We start from the raw sequence: 12,187 nt of genomic DNA on the forward strand, positions 1-12,187 counted from the left end.
TATTTCGGGTATTTTCAGCAAATTTGTTGAAAAAATTTTGTTAAATCTTTTTAGGCTGAGTGGAAAAATAAAATTGTTTTGTACACCAAACGCCCAACGTGGGGCTCGAACCCACGACCCTGAGATTAAGAGTCTCATGCTCTACCGACTGAGCTAGCCGGGCTCGCTGGAAGCATTCGGAATTAACATAATTGATGAGTGTTGAAGAAATGTGAAAACCACATTTCTTTCAAATATGGTTTAGTTTTTGATAGAAAAAAGGTGTTTGAATAACCAGACAACTTTCAGCAATGTCAATGTTGATCATGTTCAGCAGAGTGGCGCAGTGGAAGCGTGCTGGGCCCATAACGCAGAGGTCCCAGTCCCAGTTTGTTAAATCCCTTTAGGCTGAGTGGAAGGATAAAATAATTTAGTACACCAAACGCCCAACGTGGGGCTTGAACCCACGACCCTGAGATTAAGGGTCTCATGCTCTACCGACTGAGCTAGCCGGACTCGCTGGAAGCATTCGGAATTATCATATTTGATGGATGTTGAAGAAATGTGAAAACCACATTTCTTTCAAATATGGTTTGGTTTTTGATAGAAAAAAGGTGTTCGAATAACCAGACAACTTTCAGCAATGTCAATGTTGATAATGTTCAGCAGAGTGGCGCAGTGGAAGCGTGCTGGGCCCATAACCCAGAGGTCCGTGGATCGAAACCACGCTCTGCTATTTCGGGTTTTTTCAGCGAATTTGTTGAAAAAATTTTGTTAAATCATTTTAGGCTGAGTGTAAGGATAAAATTGTTTAGCACACCAAACGCCCAACGTGGGGCTCGAACCCACCACCCTGAGATTAAGAGTCTCATGCTCTACCGACTGAGCTAGCCGGGCTCACTGGAAGCATTCGGAATTAACATAATTGATGAGTGTTGAAGGAATGTGAAGGCCACATTTCTTTCAAATATGGTTTGGTTTTTGATAGAAAAAAGGTGTTTGAATAACCAGACAACTTCCAGCAATGTCAATATTGATCATGTCCAGCAGAGTGGCGCAGTGGAAACGTGCTGGGCCCATAACCCAGAGGTCCGTGGATTGAAACCACGCTCTCCTACTTTGGGTATTTTCAGCAAATTTGTTGAAATAATTTTGTTAAATCTTTTTAGGCATTTCTTTCAAATATGGTTTGTCTGAAAGAAAGTGTTCGAATAACCAGACAACATTCAGCAATGTCAACATTGACCGTGTTCAGCAGAGTGGCGCAGTGGAAGCGTGCTGGGCCCATAACCCAGAGGTCCGTGGATCGAAACCACGCTCTGCTATTTTGGGTACTTTCAGCGAATTTGTTCAAATAATTTTGTTAAATCTTTTTAGGCTGAGTGGAAGTATAAAATTGTTTAGTACACCAAACGCCCAACGTGGGGCTCGAACCCACGACCCTGAGATTAAGAGTCTCATGCTCTACCGACTGAGCTATCCGGGCTTGCTGGAAGAATTCGGAATTAACATAATTATGAGTTCTAAAGAAATGTGAAGACCACATTTCATTCAAATATTGTTTGGTTTTTGATAGAAAAAAGGTGTTCGAATAACCAGACAACTTTCAGCAATGTCAATATTGATCATGTTCAGCAGAGTGGCGCAGTCGAAGCGTGCTGGGCCAATAACCCAGAGGTCTGTGGATCAAAACCACGCTCTGCTATTTCGGGTTTTTTCAGCGAATTTGTTGAAATAATTTTGTTAAATCTTTTTAGGCTGAGTGGAAGGATAAAATTGTTTAGTACACCAAACGCCCAACGTGTGACTCGAACCCACGACCCTGAGATTAAGAGTCTCATGCTCTACCGACTGAGCTAGCCGGGCTCGCTGGATGCATTCGGAATTAACATAATTGAAAACTACATTTATTTCAAATATGGTTTGGTTTTTGATAGAAAAAAGGTGTTCGAATAACCAGACAACATTCAGCAATGTCAACATTGAACGTGTTCAGCAGAGTGGCGCAGTAGAAACGTGCTGGGCCCATAACCCAGAGGTCCCTGGATCGAAACCACGCTCTGCTATTTTGGGTATTTACAGCATATTTATTGAAATAATTTTGTTAAATTTTTTTAGGCATTTCTTTCAAATATGGTTTGTCAGAAAAAAGGTGTTCGAATAACCAGACAACTTTCAGCAATGTCAATATTGATCATGTTCAGCAGAGTGGCGCAGTGGAAGCGTGCTGGGCCTATAACCCAGAGGTCCGTGGATCGAAATCACGTTCTGCTATTTCGGGTTTTTTTAGCGAATTTGTTGAAATAATTTTGTTAAATCTTTTTAGGCTGAGTGGAAGGATAAAATTATTTAGTACACCAAACGCCCAACGTGGGGCTCGAACCCACGACCCTGAGATTAAGAGTCTCATGCTCTACCGACTGAGCTAGCCGGGCTTGCTGGAAGCATTCGGAATTATCATAATTGATGAGTGTTGAAGAAATGTGAAAACCACATTTCTTTCAAATATGGTTTGGTTTTTGATAGAAAAAAGATGTTCGAATTACCAGACAACTTTCAGCAATGTCAATATTGATAATGTTCAGCAGAGTGGCGCAGTGGAAGCGTGCTGGGCCCATAACCCAGAGGTCCGTGGATCGAAACCACTCTCTGCTATTTCGGGTTTTTTCAGCGAATTTGTTCAAAAAATTTTGTTAAATCATTTTAGGCTGAGTGTAAGGATAAAATTGTTCAGCACACCAAACGCCCAACGTGGGTCTCGAACCCACCACCCTGAGATTAAGAGTCTCATGCTCTACCGACTGAGCTAGCCGGGCTCACTGGAAGCATTCGGAATTAACATAATTGATGAGTGTTGAAGGAATGTGAAGGCCACATTTCTTTTAAATATGGTTTGGTTTTTGATAGAAAAAAGGTGTTCGAATAACCAGACAACTTTCAGCAATGTCAATATTGATCATGTTCAGCAGAGTGGCGCAGTGGAAACGTGCTGGGCCCATAACCCAGAGGTCCGTGGATCGATATCACGCTCTGCTATTTTGAATATTTTCAGCAAATTTGTTGAAATAATTTTGTTAAATCTTTTTAGGCATTCCTTTCAAATATGGTTTGTCAGAAAAAAGATGTTTGAATAATCAGACAACTTTCGGCAATGTCAATATTGATCATGTTCAGCAGAGTGGCGCAGTGGAAGCGTGCTGGGCCCATAACCCAGAGGTCCGTGGATCGAAACCACGCTCTGCTATTTTGGGTATTTTCAGCAAATTTGTTGAAATAATTTTGTTAAACCTTTTCAGGCATTTCTTTCAAATATGGTTTGTCAGAAAAAAGGTGTTCGAATAACCAGACAACATTCAGCAATGTCAACATGGACCGTGTTCAGCAGAGTGGCGCAGTGGAAGCATGCTGGACCCATAACCCAGAGGTCCGTGGATCGAAACCATGCTCTGCTATTTCGGGTTTTTTCAGCGAATTTGTTGAAATATTTTGTTAAATCTTTTTAGGCTGAGTGGAAGGATAAAATTGTTTAGTACACCAAACGCCCAACGTGGGGCTCAAACCCACGACCCTGAGATTAAGAGTCTCATGCTTTACCGACTGAGCTAGCCGGGCTCGCCGGAAGCATTCGGAATTAACATAATTGATGAGTGTTGAAGAAATGTGAAGACCACATTTCTTTCAAATATGGTTTGGTTTTTGATAGAAAAAAGGTGTTCGAATAATCAGACAACTTTCGGCAAGGTCAATATTGATCATGTTCAGCAGAGTGGCGCAGTGGAAGCGTGCTGGGCCCATAACCCAGAGGTCCGTGGATCGAAACCACGCTCTGCTACTTTGGGTATTTTCAGCAAATTTGTTGAAATAATTTTGTTAAATCTTTTTAGGCATTTCTTTCAAATATGGTTTGTCAGAAAGAAAGTGTTCGAATAACCAGACAACATTCAGCAATGTCATCATTGACCGTGTTCAGCAGAGTGGCGCAGTGGAAGCGTGCTGGGCCCATAACCCAGAGGAGGTCCGTGGATCGAAACCACGCTCTGCTATTTCGGGTACTTTCAGCGAATTTGTTGAAATAATTTTGTTAAATCTTTTTAGGCTGAGTGGAAGGACAAAATTATTTAGTACACCAAACGCCCAACGTGGGGCTCGAACCCACGACCCTAAGATTAAGAGTCTCATGCTCTACCGACTGAGCTAGCCGGGCTCAATGGAAGCATTCGGAATTAACGTAATTGATGAGTGTTGAAGAAACTGCCAGCGATCCCGGCTAGAAAAAAGGTGTTCGAATAACAAGACAACATTCAGCAATGTCAACATTGACCGTGTTCAGCAGAGTGTCGCAGTGGAAGCGTGCTGGGCCCATAACCCAGAGGTCCGTGGATCGAAACCACGCTCTGCTATTTCGGGTTTTTTCAGCGAATTTGTTGAAATAATTTTGTTAAATCTTTTTAGGCTGAGTGGAAGGATAAAATAGTTTAGTACACCAAACGCCCAACGTGGGGCTCGAACCCACGACCCTGAGATTAAGAGTCTCATGCTCTACCGACTGAGCTAGCCGGGCTCGCCGGAAGCATTCGGAATTAACATAATTGATGAGTGTTGAAGAAATGTGAAGACCACATTTCTTTCAAATATGGTTTGGTTTTTGATAGAAAAAAGGTGTTCGAATAACCAGACAATTTTCAATATTGATTTCAAAATTTCAGCAATGTCAATATTGATCATGTTCAGCAGAGTGGCTCAGTGGAAGCGTGCTGGGCCGATAACCCAGAGGTCCGTGGATCGAAACCACGCTCTGCTACTTTGGGTATTTTCAGCAAATTTGTTGAAATAATTTTGTTAAATCTTTTTAGGCATTTCTTTCAAATATGGTTTGTCAGAAAAAAGATGTTCGAATAACCAGACAACATTCAGCAATGTCAACATTGACCGTGTTCAGCAGAGTGGCGCAGTGGAAGCGTGCTAGGCCCATAACCCAGAGGTCCGTGGATCGAAACCACGCTCTGCTATTTCGGGTTTTTTCAGCGAATTTGTTGAAATAGTTTTGTTAAATATTTTTAGGCTGAGTGGAAGGATAAAATTGTTTAGTACACCAAACGCCCAACGTCGGGCTCGAACCCACGACCCTGAGATTAAAAGTATCATGCTCTACCGACTGAGCTAGCCGGGCTCGCTGGAAGCAATCGGAATTAACATAATTGATAAGTGTTGAAGAAATGTGAAAACCACATTTCTTTCAAATATGGTTTGTCAGAAAATAGGTGTTCGAATAACAAGACAACATTCAGCAATGTCAACATTGACCGTGTTCAGCAGAGTGTCGCTGTGGAAGCGTGCTGGGCCCATAGCCCAGAGGTCCGTGGATCGAAACCACTTTTAGGCTGAGTGTAAGGATAAAATTGTTTAGCACACCAAACGCCCAACGTGGCGCTCGAACCCACGACCCTGAGATTAAGAGTTTCATGCCCTACCGACCGAGCTAGCCGGGCTCACTGGAAGCATTCGGAATTAACATAATTGATGAGTGTTGAGGTTGCTCTGCTATTTCGGGTATTTTCAGCGAATTTGTTGAAATAATTTTGTTAAATTCTTTTAGGCTGAGTGTAAGGATAAAATTGTTTAGTACACCAAACGCCCAACGTGGGGCTCGAACCCACGACCCTGAGATTAAGAGTCTCATGCACACTTGCTATCGGCTATTTCGTTTTTTCAGCGAATTTGTTGAAATAATTTTTTAAATCTTTTTAGGCTGAGTGGAAGGATAAAATTGTTTAGTACACCAAACGCCCAACGTGGGGCTCGAACCCACGACCCTGAGATTAAGAGTCTCATGCTCTACCGACTGAGCTAGCCGGGCTCGCTGGAAGCGTTCGGAATTAACATAATTGATGAGTGTTGAGGTTGCTCTGCTATTTCGGGTATTTTCAGCGTATTTGTTGAAATAATTTTGTTAAATCTTTTTAGGCTGAGTGGAAGGATAAAATTGTTTAGTACACCAAACGCCCAACGTGGGGCTCGAACCCACGACCCTGAGATTAAGAGTCTCATGCACACTCTGCTATTTCGGGTTTTTTCAGCGAATTTGTTGAAATAATTTTGTTAAATCTTTTTAGGCTGAGTGGAAGGATAAAATTGTTTAGTACACCAAACGCCCAACGTGGGGCTCGAACCCACGACCCTGAGATTAAGAGTCTCATGCTCTACCGACTGAGCTAGCCGGGCTCGCTGGAAGCGTTCGGAATTAACATAATTGATGAGTGTTGAAGAAATGTGAAAACCACATTTCTTTCAAATATGGTTTGGTTTTTGATAGAAAAAAGGTGGTCGAATAACCACACAACTTTCAGCAATGTCAATATTGACATGTTCAGCAGAGTGGCGCAGTGGAAGCGTGCTGGGCCCATAACCCAGAGGTCCGTGGTTCGAAACCACGCTCTGCTATTTTGGGTATTTTCAGCAAATTTGTTGAAATAATTTTGTTAAATCTTTATAGGTTTTCTTTCAAATATGGTTTGTCAGAAAAAGGTGTTCGAATAACCAGACAAACTTCAGCAATGTCAACATTGACCGTGTTCAGCAGAGTGGCGCAGTGGAAGCGTGCTGGGCCCATAACCCAGAGGTCCGTGGATCAAAACCACGCTCTGCTATTTTGGGTATTTTCAGCAAATTTGTTGAAATAATTTTGTTAAATCTTTATAGGTATTTCTTTCAAATATGGTTTGTCAGAAAAAAGGTGTTCGAATAACCAGACAACATTCAGCAATGTCAACATTGACCGTGTTCAGCAGAGTGGCGCAGTGGAAGCGTGCTGGGCCCATAACCCAGAGGTCCGTGGATCAAAACCACGCTCTGCTACTTTGGGTATTTTCAACAAATTTGTTGAAATAATTTTGTTAAATCTTTTTAGGCATTTCTTTCAAATATGGTTTGTCAGAAAGAAAGTGTTCGAATAACCAGACATCATTCAGCAATGTCTATATTGATAATGTTTAGCAGAGTGGCGCAGTGGAAGCGTGCTGGGCCCATAACCCAGAGGTCCGTGGATCGAAACCACGCTCTGCTATTTCGGGTTTTTTCAGCGAATTTGTTGAAATAATTTTGTTAAATCTTTTTAGGCTGAGTGGAAGGATAAAATTGTTTAGTACACCAAACGCCCAACGTGGGGCTCGAACCCACGACCCTGAGATTAAGAGTCTCATGCTCTACCGACTGAGCTAGCCGGGCTCGCTGAAAGCATTCGGAATTAACATAACAGCGAATTTGTTGAAATAATTTTGTTAAATCTTTTTAGGCTGAGTGGAAGGATAAAACTGTTTAGTACACCAAACGCCCAACGTGGGGCTCGAACCCACGACCCTGAGATTAAGAGTCTCATGCTCTACCGACTGAGCTAGCCGGGCTCGCTGAAAGCATTCGGAATTAACATAACAGCGAATTTGTTGAAATAATTTTGTTAAATCTTTTTAGGCTGAGTGGAAGGATAAAACTGTTTAGTACACCAAACGCCCAACGTGGGGCTCGAACCCACGACCCTGGGATTAAGAGTCTCATGCTCTACCGACTGAGCTAGCCGGGCTCGCTGGAAGCAATCGGAATTAACATAATTGATAAGTGTTGAAGAAATGTGAAAACCACATTTCTTTCAAATATGGTTTGTCAGAAAATAGGTGTTCGAATAACCAGACAACTTTCAGCAATGTCAATGTTGATCATGTTCAGCAGAGTGGCGCAGTGGAAGCGTGCTGGGCCCATAACCCAGAGGTCCGTGGATCGAAACCACGCTCTGCTATTTTGGGTATTTACAGCATATTTATTGAAATAATTTTGTTAAATCTTTTTAGGCTGAGCGGAAGGATAAAATTGATTAGCACACCAAACGCCCAACGTGGGGCTCGAACCCACGACGCTGAGGTTAAGAGTCTCATGCTCTACCGACTGAGCTAGCCGGGCTCACTGGATGCATTCGGAATTAACATAATTGATGAGCGTTGAAGGAATGTAAAGGCCACATTTCTTTCAAATATGGTTTGTCAGAAAATAGGTGTTCGAATAACAAGACAACATTCAGCAATGTCAACATTGACCGTGTTCAGCAGGGTGTCGCAGTGGAAGCGTGCTGGGCCCATAACCCAGAGGTCCGTGGATCGAACCCACGCTCTGCTATTTCGCATATTTTCAGCGAATTTGTTGAAATAATTTTGTTAAATTCTTTTAGGCTGAGTGTAAGGATAAAATTGTTTAGTACACCAAACGCCCAACGTGAGGCTCGAACCCACGACCCTGAGATTAAGAGTCTCATGCACACTCTGCTATTTCGGGTTTTTTCAGCGAATTTGTTGAAATAATTTTGTTAAATCTTTTTAGGCTGAGTGGAAGGATAAAATTGTTTAGTACACCAAACGCCCAACGTTGGGCTCAAACCCACGACCCTGAGATTAAGAGTCTCATGCTCTACCGACTGAGCTAGCCGGGCTCGCTGGAAGCGTTCGGAATTAACATAATTGATGAGTGTTGAAGAAATGTGAAAACCACATTTCTTTCAAATATGGTTTGGTTTTTGATAGAAAAAAGGTGGTCGAATAACCAGACAACTTTCAGCAATGTCAATATTGACATGTTCAGCAGAGTGGCGCAGTGGAAGCGTGCTGGGCCCATAACCCAGAGGTCCGTGGTTCGAAACCACGCTCTGCTATTTTGGGTATTTTCAGCAAATTTGTTGAAATAATTTTGTTAAATCTTTATAGGTATTTCTTTCAAATATGGTTTGTCAGAAAAAAGGTGTTCGAATAACCAGACAACATTCAGCAATGTCAACATTGACCGTGTTCAGCAGAGTGGCGCAGTGGAAGCGTGCTGGGCCCATAACCCAGAGGTCCGTGGATCAAAACCACGCTCTGCTATTTTGGGTATTTTCAGCAAATTTGTTGAAATAATTTTGTTAAATCTTTATAGGTATTTCTTTCAAATATGGTTTGTCAGAAAAAAGGTGTTCGAATAACCAGACAACATTCAGCAATGTCAACATTGACCGTGTTCAGCAGAGTGGCGCAGTGGAAGCGTGCTGGGCCCATAACCCAGAGGTCCGTGGATCAAAACCACGCTCTGCTACTTTGGGTATTTTCAGCAAATTTGTTGAAATAATTTTGTTAAATCTTTTTAGGCATTTCTTTCAAATATGGTTTGTCAGAAAGAAGTGTTCGAATAACCAGACATCATTCAGCAATGTCTATATTGATAATGTTTAGCAGAGTGGCGCAGTGGAAACGTGCTGGGCCCATAACCCAGAGGTCCGTGGATCGAAACCACGCTCTGCTATTTCGGGTTTTTTTCAGCGAATTTGTTGAAATAATTTTGTTAAATCTTTTTAGGCTGAGTGGAAGGATAAATTGTTTTAGTACACACCAAACGCCCACGTGGGGCTCGAACCCACGACCCTGAGATTAAGAGTCTCATGCTCTACCGACTGAGCTAGCCGGGCTCGCTGAAAGCATTCGGAATTAACATAATTGATGAGTGTTGAAGAAATGTGAAGACCACATTTCTTTCAAATATGGTTCGCTGGAAGCATTCGGAATTAACATAATTATGAGTGCTGAAAAAATGTGAAGACCACATTTCATTCAAATATGGTTTGGTTTTCGATAGAAAAAAGGTGTTCGAATAACCAGACAACTTTCAATATTGATTAAAAAATTTCAGCAATGTCAATATTGATAATGTTTAGCAGAGTGGCGCAGTGGAAGCGTGCTGGGCCCATAACCCAGAGGTCCGTGGATCGAAACCACGCTCTGCTACTTTGGGTATTTTCAGCAAATTTGTTGAAATAATTTTGTTAAATCTTTTTAGGCTGAGTGGAAGGATAAAATTGTTTAGTACACCAAACGCCCAACGTGGGGCTCGAACCCACGACCCTGAGATTAAGAGTCTCATGCTCTACCGACTGAGCTAGCCGGGCTCGCCGGAAGCATTCGGAATTAACATAATTGATGAGTGTTGAAGAAATGTGAAGACCACATTTCTTTCAAATATGGTTTGGTTTTCGATAGAAAAAAGGTGTTCGAATAACCAGACAACTTTCAATATTGATTAAAAAATTTCAGCAATGTCAATATTGATAATGTTTAGCAGAGTGGCGCAGTGGAAGCGTGCTGGGCCCATAACCCAGAGGTCCGTGGATCGAAACCACGCTCTGCTATTTCGGGTATTTTCAGCGAATTTCTTGAAAAAATTTTGTTAAATCTTTTTAGGCTGAGTGGAAGGATAAAAGTGTATAGTACACCAAACGCCCAACGTGGGGCTCGAACCCACGACCCTGAGATTAAGAGTCTCATGCTCTACCGACTGAGCATTCGGAATTAACATAATTGATGAGTGTTGAAGAAATGTGAAGACCACATTTCTTTCAAATATGGTTTGGTTTTTGACAGAAAAAGGTGTTCGAATAATCAGACAACTTTCGGCAAGGTCAATATTGATCATGTTTCAGCAGAGTGGCGCAGTGGAAGCGTGCTGGGCCATAACCCAGAGGTCCGTGGATCGAACCACGCTCTGCTACTTTGGGTATTTTCAGCAATTTGTTGAAATAATTTTGTTAAATCTTTTTTTAGGCATTTCTTTCAAATAAGGTTTGTCAGAAAGAAAGTGTTCGAATAACTGGACAACATTCAGCAATGTCTATATTGATAATGTTTAGCAGAGTGGCGCAGTGGAAGCGTGCTGTGCCCATAACCCAGAGGTCCGTGGATCGAAACCACGTTCTGCTATTTCGGGTTTTTTCATCGAATTTGTTGAAATAATTTTGTTAAATCTTTTTAGGCTGAGTGGAAGGATAAAATTGTGTAGTACACCAAACGCCCAACGTGGGGCTCGAACCCACGACCCTGAGATTAAGAGTCTCATGCTCTACCGACTGAGCTAGCCGGGCTCGCTGGAAGCGTTTGGAAGTGCTGGGCCCATAACCCAGAGGTCCGTGGATCGAAACCACGCTCTGCTATTTTGGGTATTTTCAGCAAATTTGTTGAAATAATTTTGTTAAATCTTTTTAGGCATTTTTTTCAAATATGGTTTGACAGAAAAAAGATGTTCGGATAACCAGACAACATTCAGCAATGTCAACATTGACTGTGTTCAGCAGAGTGGCGCAGTGGAAGCGTGCTAGGCCCATAACCCAGAGGTCTGTGGATCGAAACCACGCTCTGCTATTTCGGGTTTTTTCAGCGAATTTGTTGAAATAATTTTGTTAAATCTTTTTAGGCTGAGTGGAAGGATAAAATTGTTTAGTACACCAAACGCCCAACGTGGGGCTCGAACCCACGACCCTGAGATTAAGAGTCTCATGCTCTACCGACTGAGCTAGCCGGGCTCGCTGGAAGCATTCGGAATTAACAAAATTGATGAGTGTTGAAGAAATGTGAAGACCACATTCCTTTCAAATATGGCTCGCTGGAAGCATTCGGAATTAACATAATTATGAGTGCTGAAAAAATGTGAAGACCACATTTCATTCAAATATGGTTTGGTTTTTGATAGAAAAAAGGTGTTCGAATAACCAGACAATTTTCAATATTGATTTCAAAATTTCAGCAATGTCAATATTGATCATGTTCAGCAGAGTGGCTCAGTGGTTTGGTTTTCGATAGAAAAAAGGTGTTCAAATAACCAGACAACTTTCAATATTGCTTAAAAAATTTCAGCAATGTCAATATTGATAATGTTTAGCAGAGTGGCGCAGTGGAAGCGTGCTGGGCCCATAACCCAGAGGTCCGTGGATCGAAACCACGCTCTGCTATTTTGGGTATTTTCAGCGAATTTGTTGAAAAAACTTTGTTAAATCTTTTTAGGCTGAGTGGAAGGATAAAATTGTTTAGTACAACCAAACGCCCAACGTGGGGCTCGAACCCACGACCCTGAGATTAAGAGTCTCATGCTCTACCCGACTGAGCTAGCCGGGCTCGCTGGAAGCATTCGGAATTAACATAATTGATAGTGTTGAAGAATGTGAAACCACATTTCTTTCAAATATGGTTTGGTTTTTGAAGAAAAAGGTGTTCGAATAACCAGACAACTTTCAGCAATGTCATGTTTGATCCATGTTCAGCATAGTGCGCAGTGGAAGCGTGCTGGGCCCTAACCCAGAGGTCCGTGGATCGAAACCACGCTCTGCTATTTGCATATTTTCAGCGAATTTGTTGAAATAATTTTGTTAAAT

The 12,187-nt window shown here is 42.0% G+C and overlaps 28 non-coding genes across 28 annotated transcripts; 4 read left to right on the top strand and 24 right to left on the bottom strand.

Moving 5' to 3' along the window:
• Positions 1–90: 90 nt before the first annotated feature.
• Positions 91–163, bottom strand: Trnak-cuu. Its single transcript has one exon. It is a non-coding gene; the product is annotated as a tRNA-Lys (tRNA).
• Positions 164–422: 259 nt separating this feature from the next.
• On the bottom strand, positions 423–495 carry Trnak-cuu. The gene has a single exon. It is a non-coding gene; the product is annotated as a tRNA-Lys (tRNA).
• Positions 496–803: 308 nt separating this feature from the next.
• Positions 804–876, bottom strand: Trnak-cuu. The gene has a single exon. It is a non-coding gene; the product is annotated as a tRNA-Lys (tRNA).
• A 516-nt stretch (positions 877–1,392) lies between these two features.
• Positions 1,393–1,465, bottom strand: Trnak-cuu. The gene has a single exon. It is a non-coding gene; the product is annotated as a tRNA-Lys (tRNA).
• A 307-nt stretch (positions 1,466–1,772) lies between these two features.
• On the bottom strand, positions 1,773–1,845 carry Trnak-cuu. Its single transcript has one exon. It is a non-coding gene; the product is annotated as a tRNA-Lys (tRNA).
• Positions 1,846–2,181: 336 nt separating this feature from the next.
• Trnai-uau lies at positions 2,182–2,253 on the top strand. Its single transcript has one exon. It is a non-coding gene; the product is annotated as a tRNA-Ile (tRNA).
• Positions 2,254–2,341: 88 nt separating this feature from the next.
• On the bottom strand, positions 2,342–2,414 carry Trnak-cuu. Its single transcript has one exon. It is a non-coding gene; the product is annotated as a tRNA-Lys (tRNA).
• Positions 2,415–2,722: 308 nt separating this feature from the next.
• On the bottom strand, positions 2,723–2,795 carry Trnak-cuu. The gene has a single exon. It is a non-coding gene; the product is annotated as a tRNA-Lys (tRNA).
• A 723-nt stretch (positions 2,796–3,518) lies between these two features.
• Positions 3,519–3,591, bottom strand: Trnak-cuu. Its single transcript has one exon. It is a non-coding gene; the product is annotated as a tRNA-Lys (tRNA).
• A 519-nt stretch (positions 3,592–4,110) lies between these two features.
• Trnak-cuu lies at positions 4,111–4,183 on the bottom strand. Its single transcript has one exon. It is a non-coding gene; the product is annotated as a tRNA-Lys (tRNA).
• A 284-nt stretch (positions 4,184–4,467) lies between these two features.
• Positions 4,468–4,540, bottom strand: Trnak-cuu. Its single transcript has one exon. It is a non-coding gene; the product is annotated as a tRNA-Lys (tRNA).
• A 168-nt stretch (positions 4,541–4,708) lies between these two features.
• Positions 4,709–4,780, top strand: Trnai-gau. The gene has a single exon. It is a non-coding gene; the product is annotated as a tRNA-Ile (tRNA).
• A 615-nt stretch (positions 4,781–5,395) lies between these two features.
• Trnak-cuu lies at positions 5,396–5,468 on the bottom strand. The gene has a single exon. It is a non-coding gene; the product is annotated as a tRNA-Lys (tRNA).
• A 295-nt stretch (positions 5,469–5,763) lies between these two features.
• On the bottom strand, positions 5,764–5,836 carry Trnak-cuu. The gene has a single exon. It is a non-coding gene; the product is annotated as a tRNA-Lys (tRNA).
• A 292-nt stretch (positions 5,837–6,128) lies between these two features.
• On the bottom strand, positions 6,129–6,201 carry Trnak-cuu. Its single transcript has one exon. It is a non-coding gene; the product is annotated as a tRNA-Lys (tRNA).
• A 147-nt stretch (positions 6,202–6,348) lies between these two features.
• Positions 6,349–6,420, top strand: Trnam-cau. Its single transcript has one exon. It is a non-coding gene; the product is annotated as a tRNA-Met (tRNA).
• A 710-nt stretch (positions 6,421–7,130) lies between these two features.
• Positions 7,131–7,203, bottom strand: Trnak-cuu. The gene has a single exon. It is a non-coding gene; the product is annotated as a tRNA-Lys (tRNA).
• A 103-nt stretch (positions 7,204–7,306) lies between these two features.
• On the bottom strand, positions 7,307–7,379 carry Trnak-cuu. Its single transcript has one exon. It is a non-coding gene; the product is annotated as a tRNA-Lys (tRNA).
• Positions 7,380–7,482: 103 nt separating this feature from the next.
• Trnak-cuu lies at positions 7,483–7,555 on the bottom strand. The gene has a single exon. It is a non-coding gene; the product is annotated as a tRNA-Lys (tRNA).
• A 301-nt stretch (positions 7,556–7,856) lies between these two features.
• On the bottom strand, positions 7,857–7,929 carry Trnak-cuu. The gene has a single exon. It is a non-coding gene; the product is annotated as a tRNA-Lys (tRNA).
• Positions 7,930–8,379: 450 nt separating this feature from the next.
• Trnak-cuu lies at positions 8,380–8,452 on the bottom strand. The gene has a single exon. It is a non-coding gene; the product is annotated as a tRNA-Lys (tRNA).
• Positions 8,453–8,599: 147 nt separating this feature from the next.
• Positions 8,600–8,671, top strand: Trnam-cau. Its single transcript has one exon. It is a non-coding gene; the product is annotated as a tRNA-Met (tRNA).
• Positions 8,672–9,385: 714 nt separating this feature from the next.
• On the bottom strand, positions 9,386–9,457 carry Trnak-cuu. The gene has a single exon. It is a non-coding gene; the product is annotated as a tRNA-Lys (tRNA).
• Positions 9,458–9,861: 404 nt separating this feature from the next.
• Trnak-cuu lies at positions 9,862–9,934 on the bottom strand. Its single transcript has one exon. It is a non-coding gene; the product is annotated as a tRNA-Lys (tRNA).
• Positions 9,935–10,262: 328 nt separating this feature from the next.
• Trnak-cuu lies at positions 10,263–10,334 on the bottom strand. Its single transcript has one exon. It is a non-coding gene; the product is annotated as a tRNA-Lys (tRNA).
• Positions 10,335–10,830: 496 nt separating this feature from the next.
• Positions 10,831–10,903, bottom strand: Trnak-cuu. Its single transcript has one exon. It is a non-coding gene; the product is annotated as a tRNA-Lys (tRNA).
• A 365-nt stretch (positions 10,904–11,268) lies between these two features.
• On the bottom strand, positions 11,269–11,341 carry Trnak-cuu. Its single transcript has one exon. It is a non-coding gene; the product is annotated as a tRNA-Lys (tRNA).
• A 515-nt stretch (positions 11,342–11,856) lies between these two features.
• On the bottom strand, positions 11,857–11,930 carry Trnak-cuu. Its single transcript has one exon. It is a non-coding gene; the product is annotated as a tRNA-Lys (tRNA).
• Positions 11,931–12,187: the final 257 nt, after the last annotated feature.

This window comes from Ctenocephalides felis, unplaced genomic scaffold, assembly GCF_003426905.1.
Source record: "Ctenocephalides felis isolate EL2017-DRISC unplaced genomic scaffold, ASM342690v1 CF-g0.4_SCAFFOLD_00845, whole genome shotgun sequence".
NCBI lineage: Eukaryota > Metazoa > Arthropoda > Insecta > Siphonaptera > Pulicidae > Ctenocephalides > Ctenocephalides felis.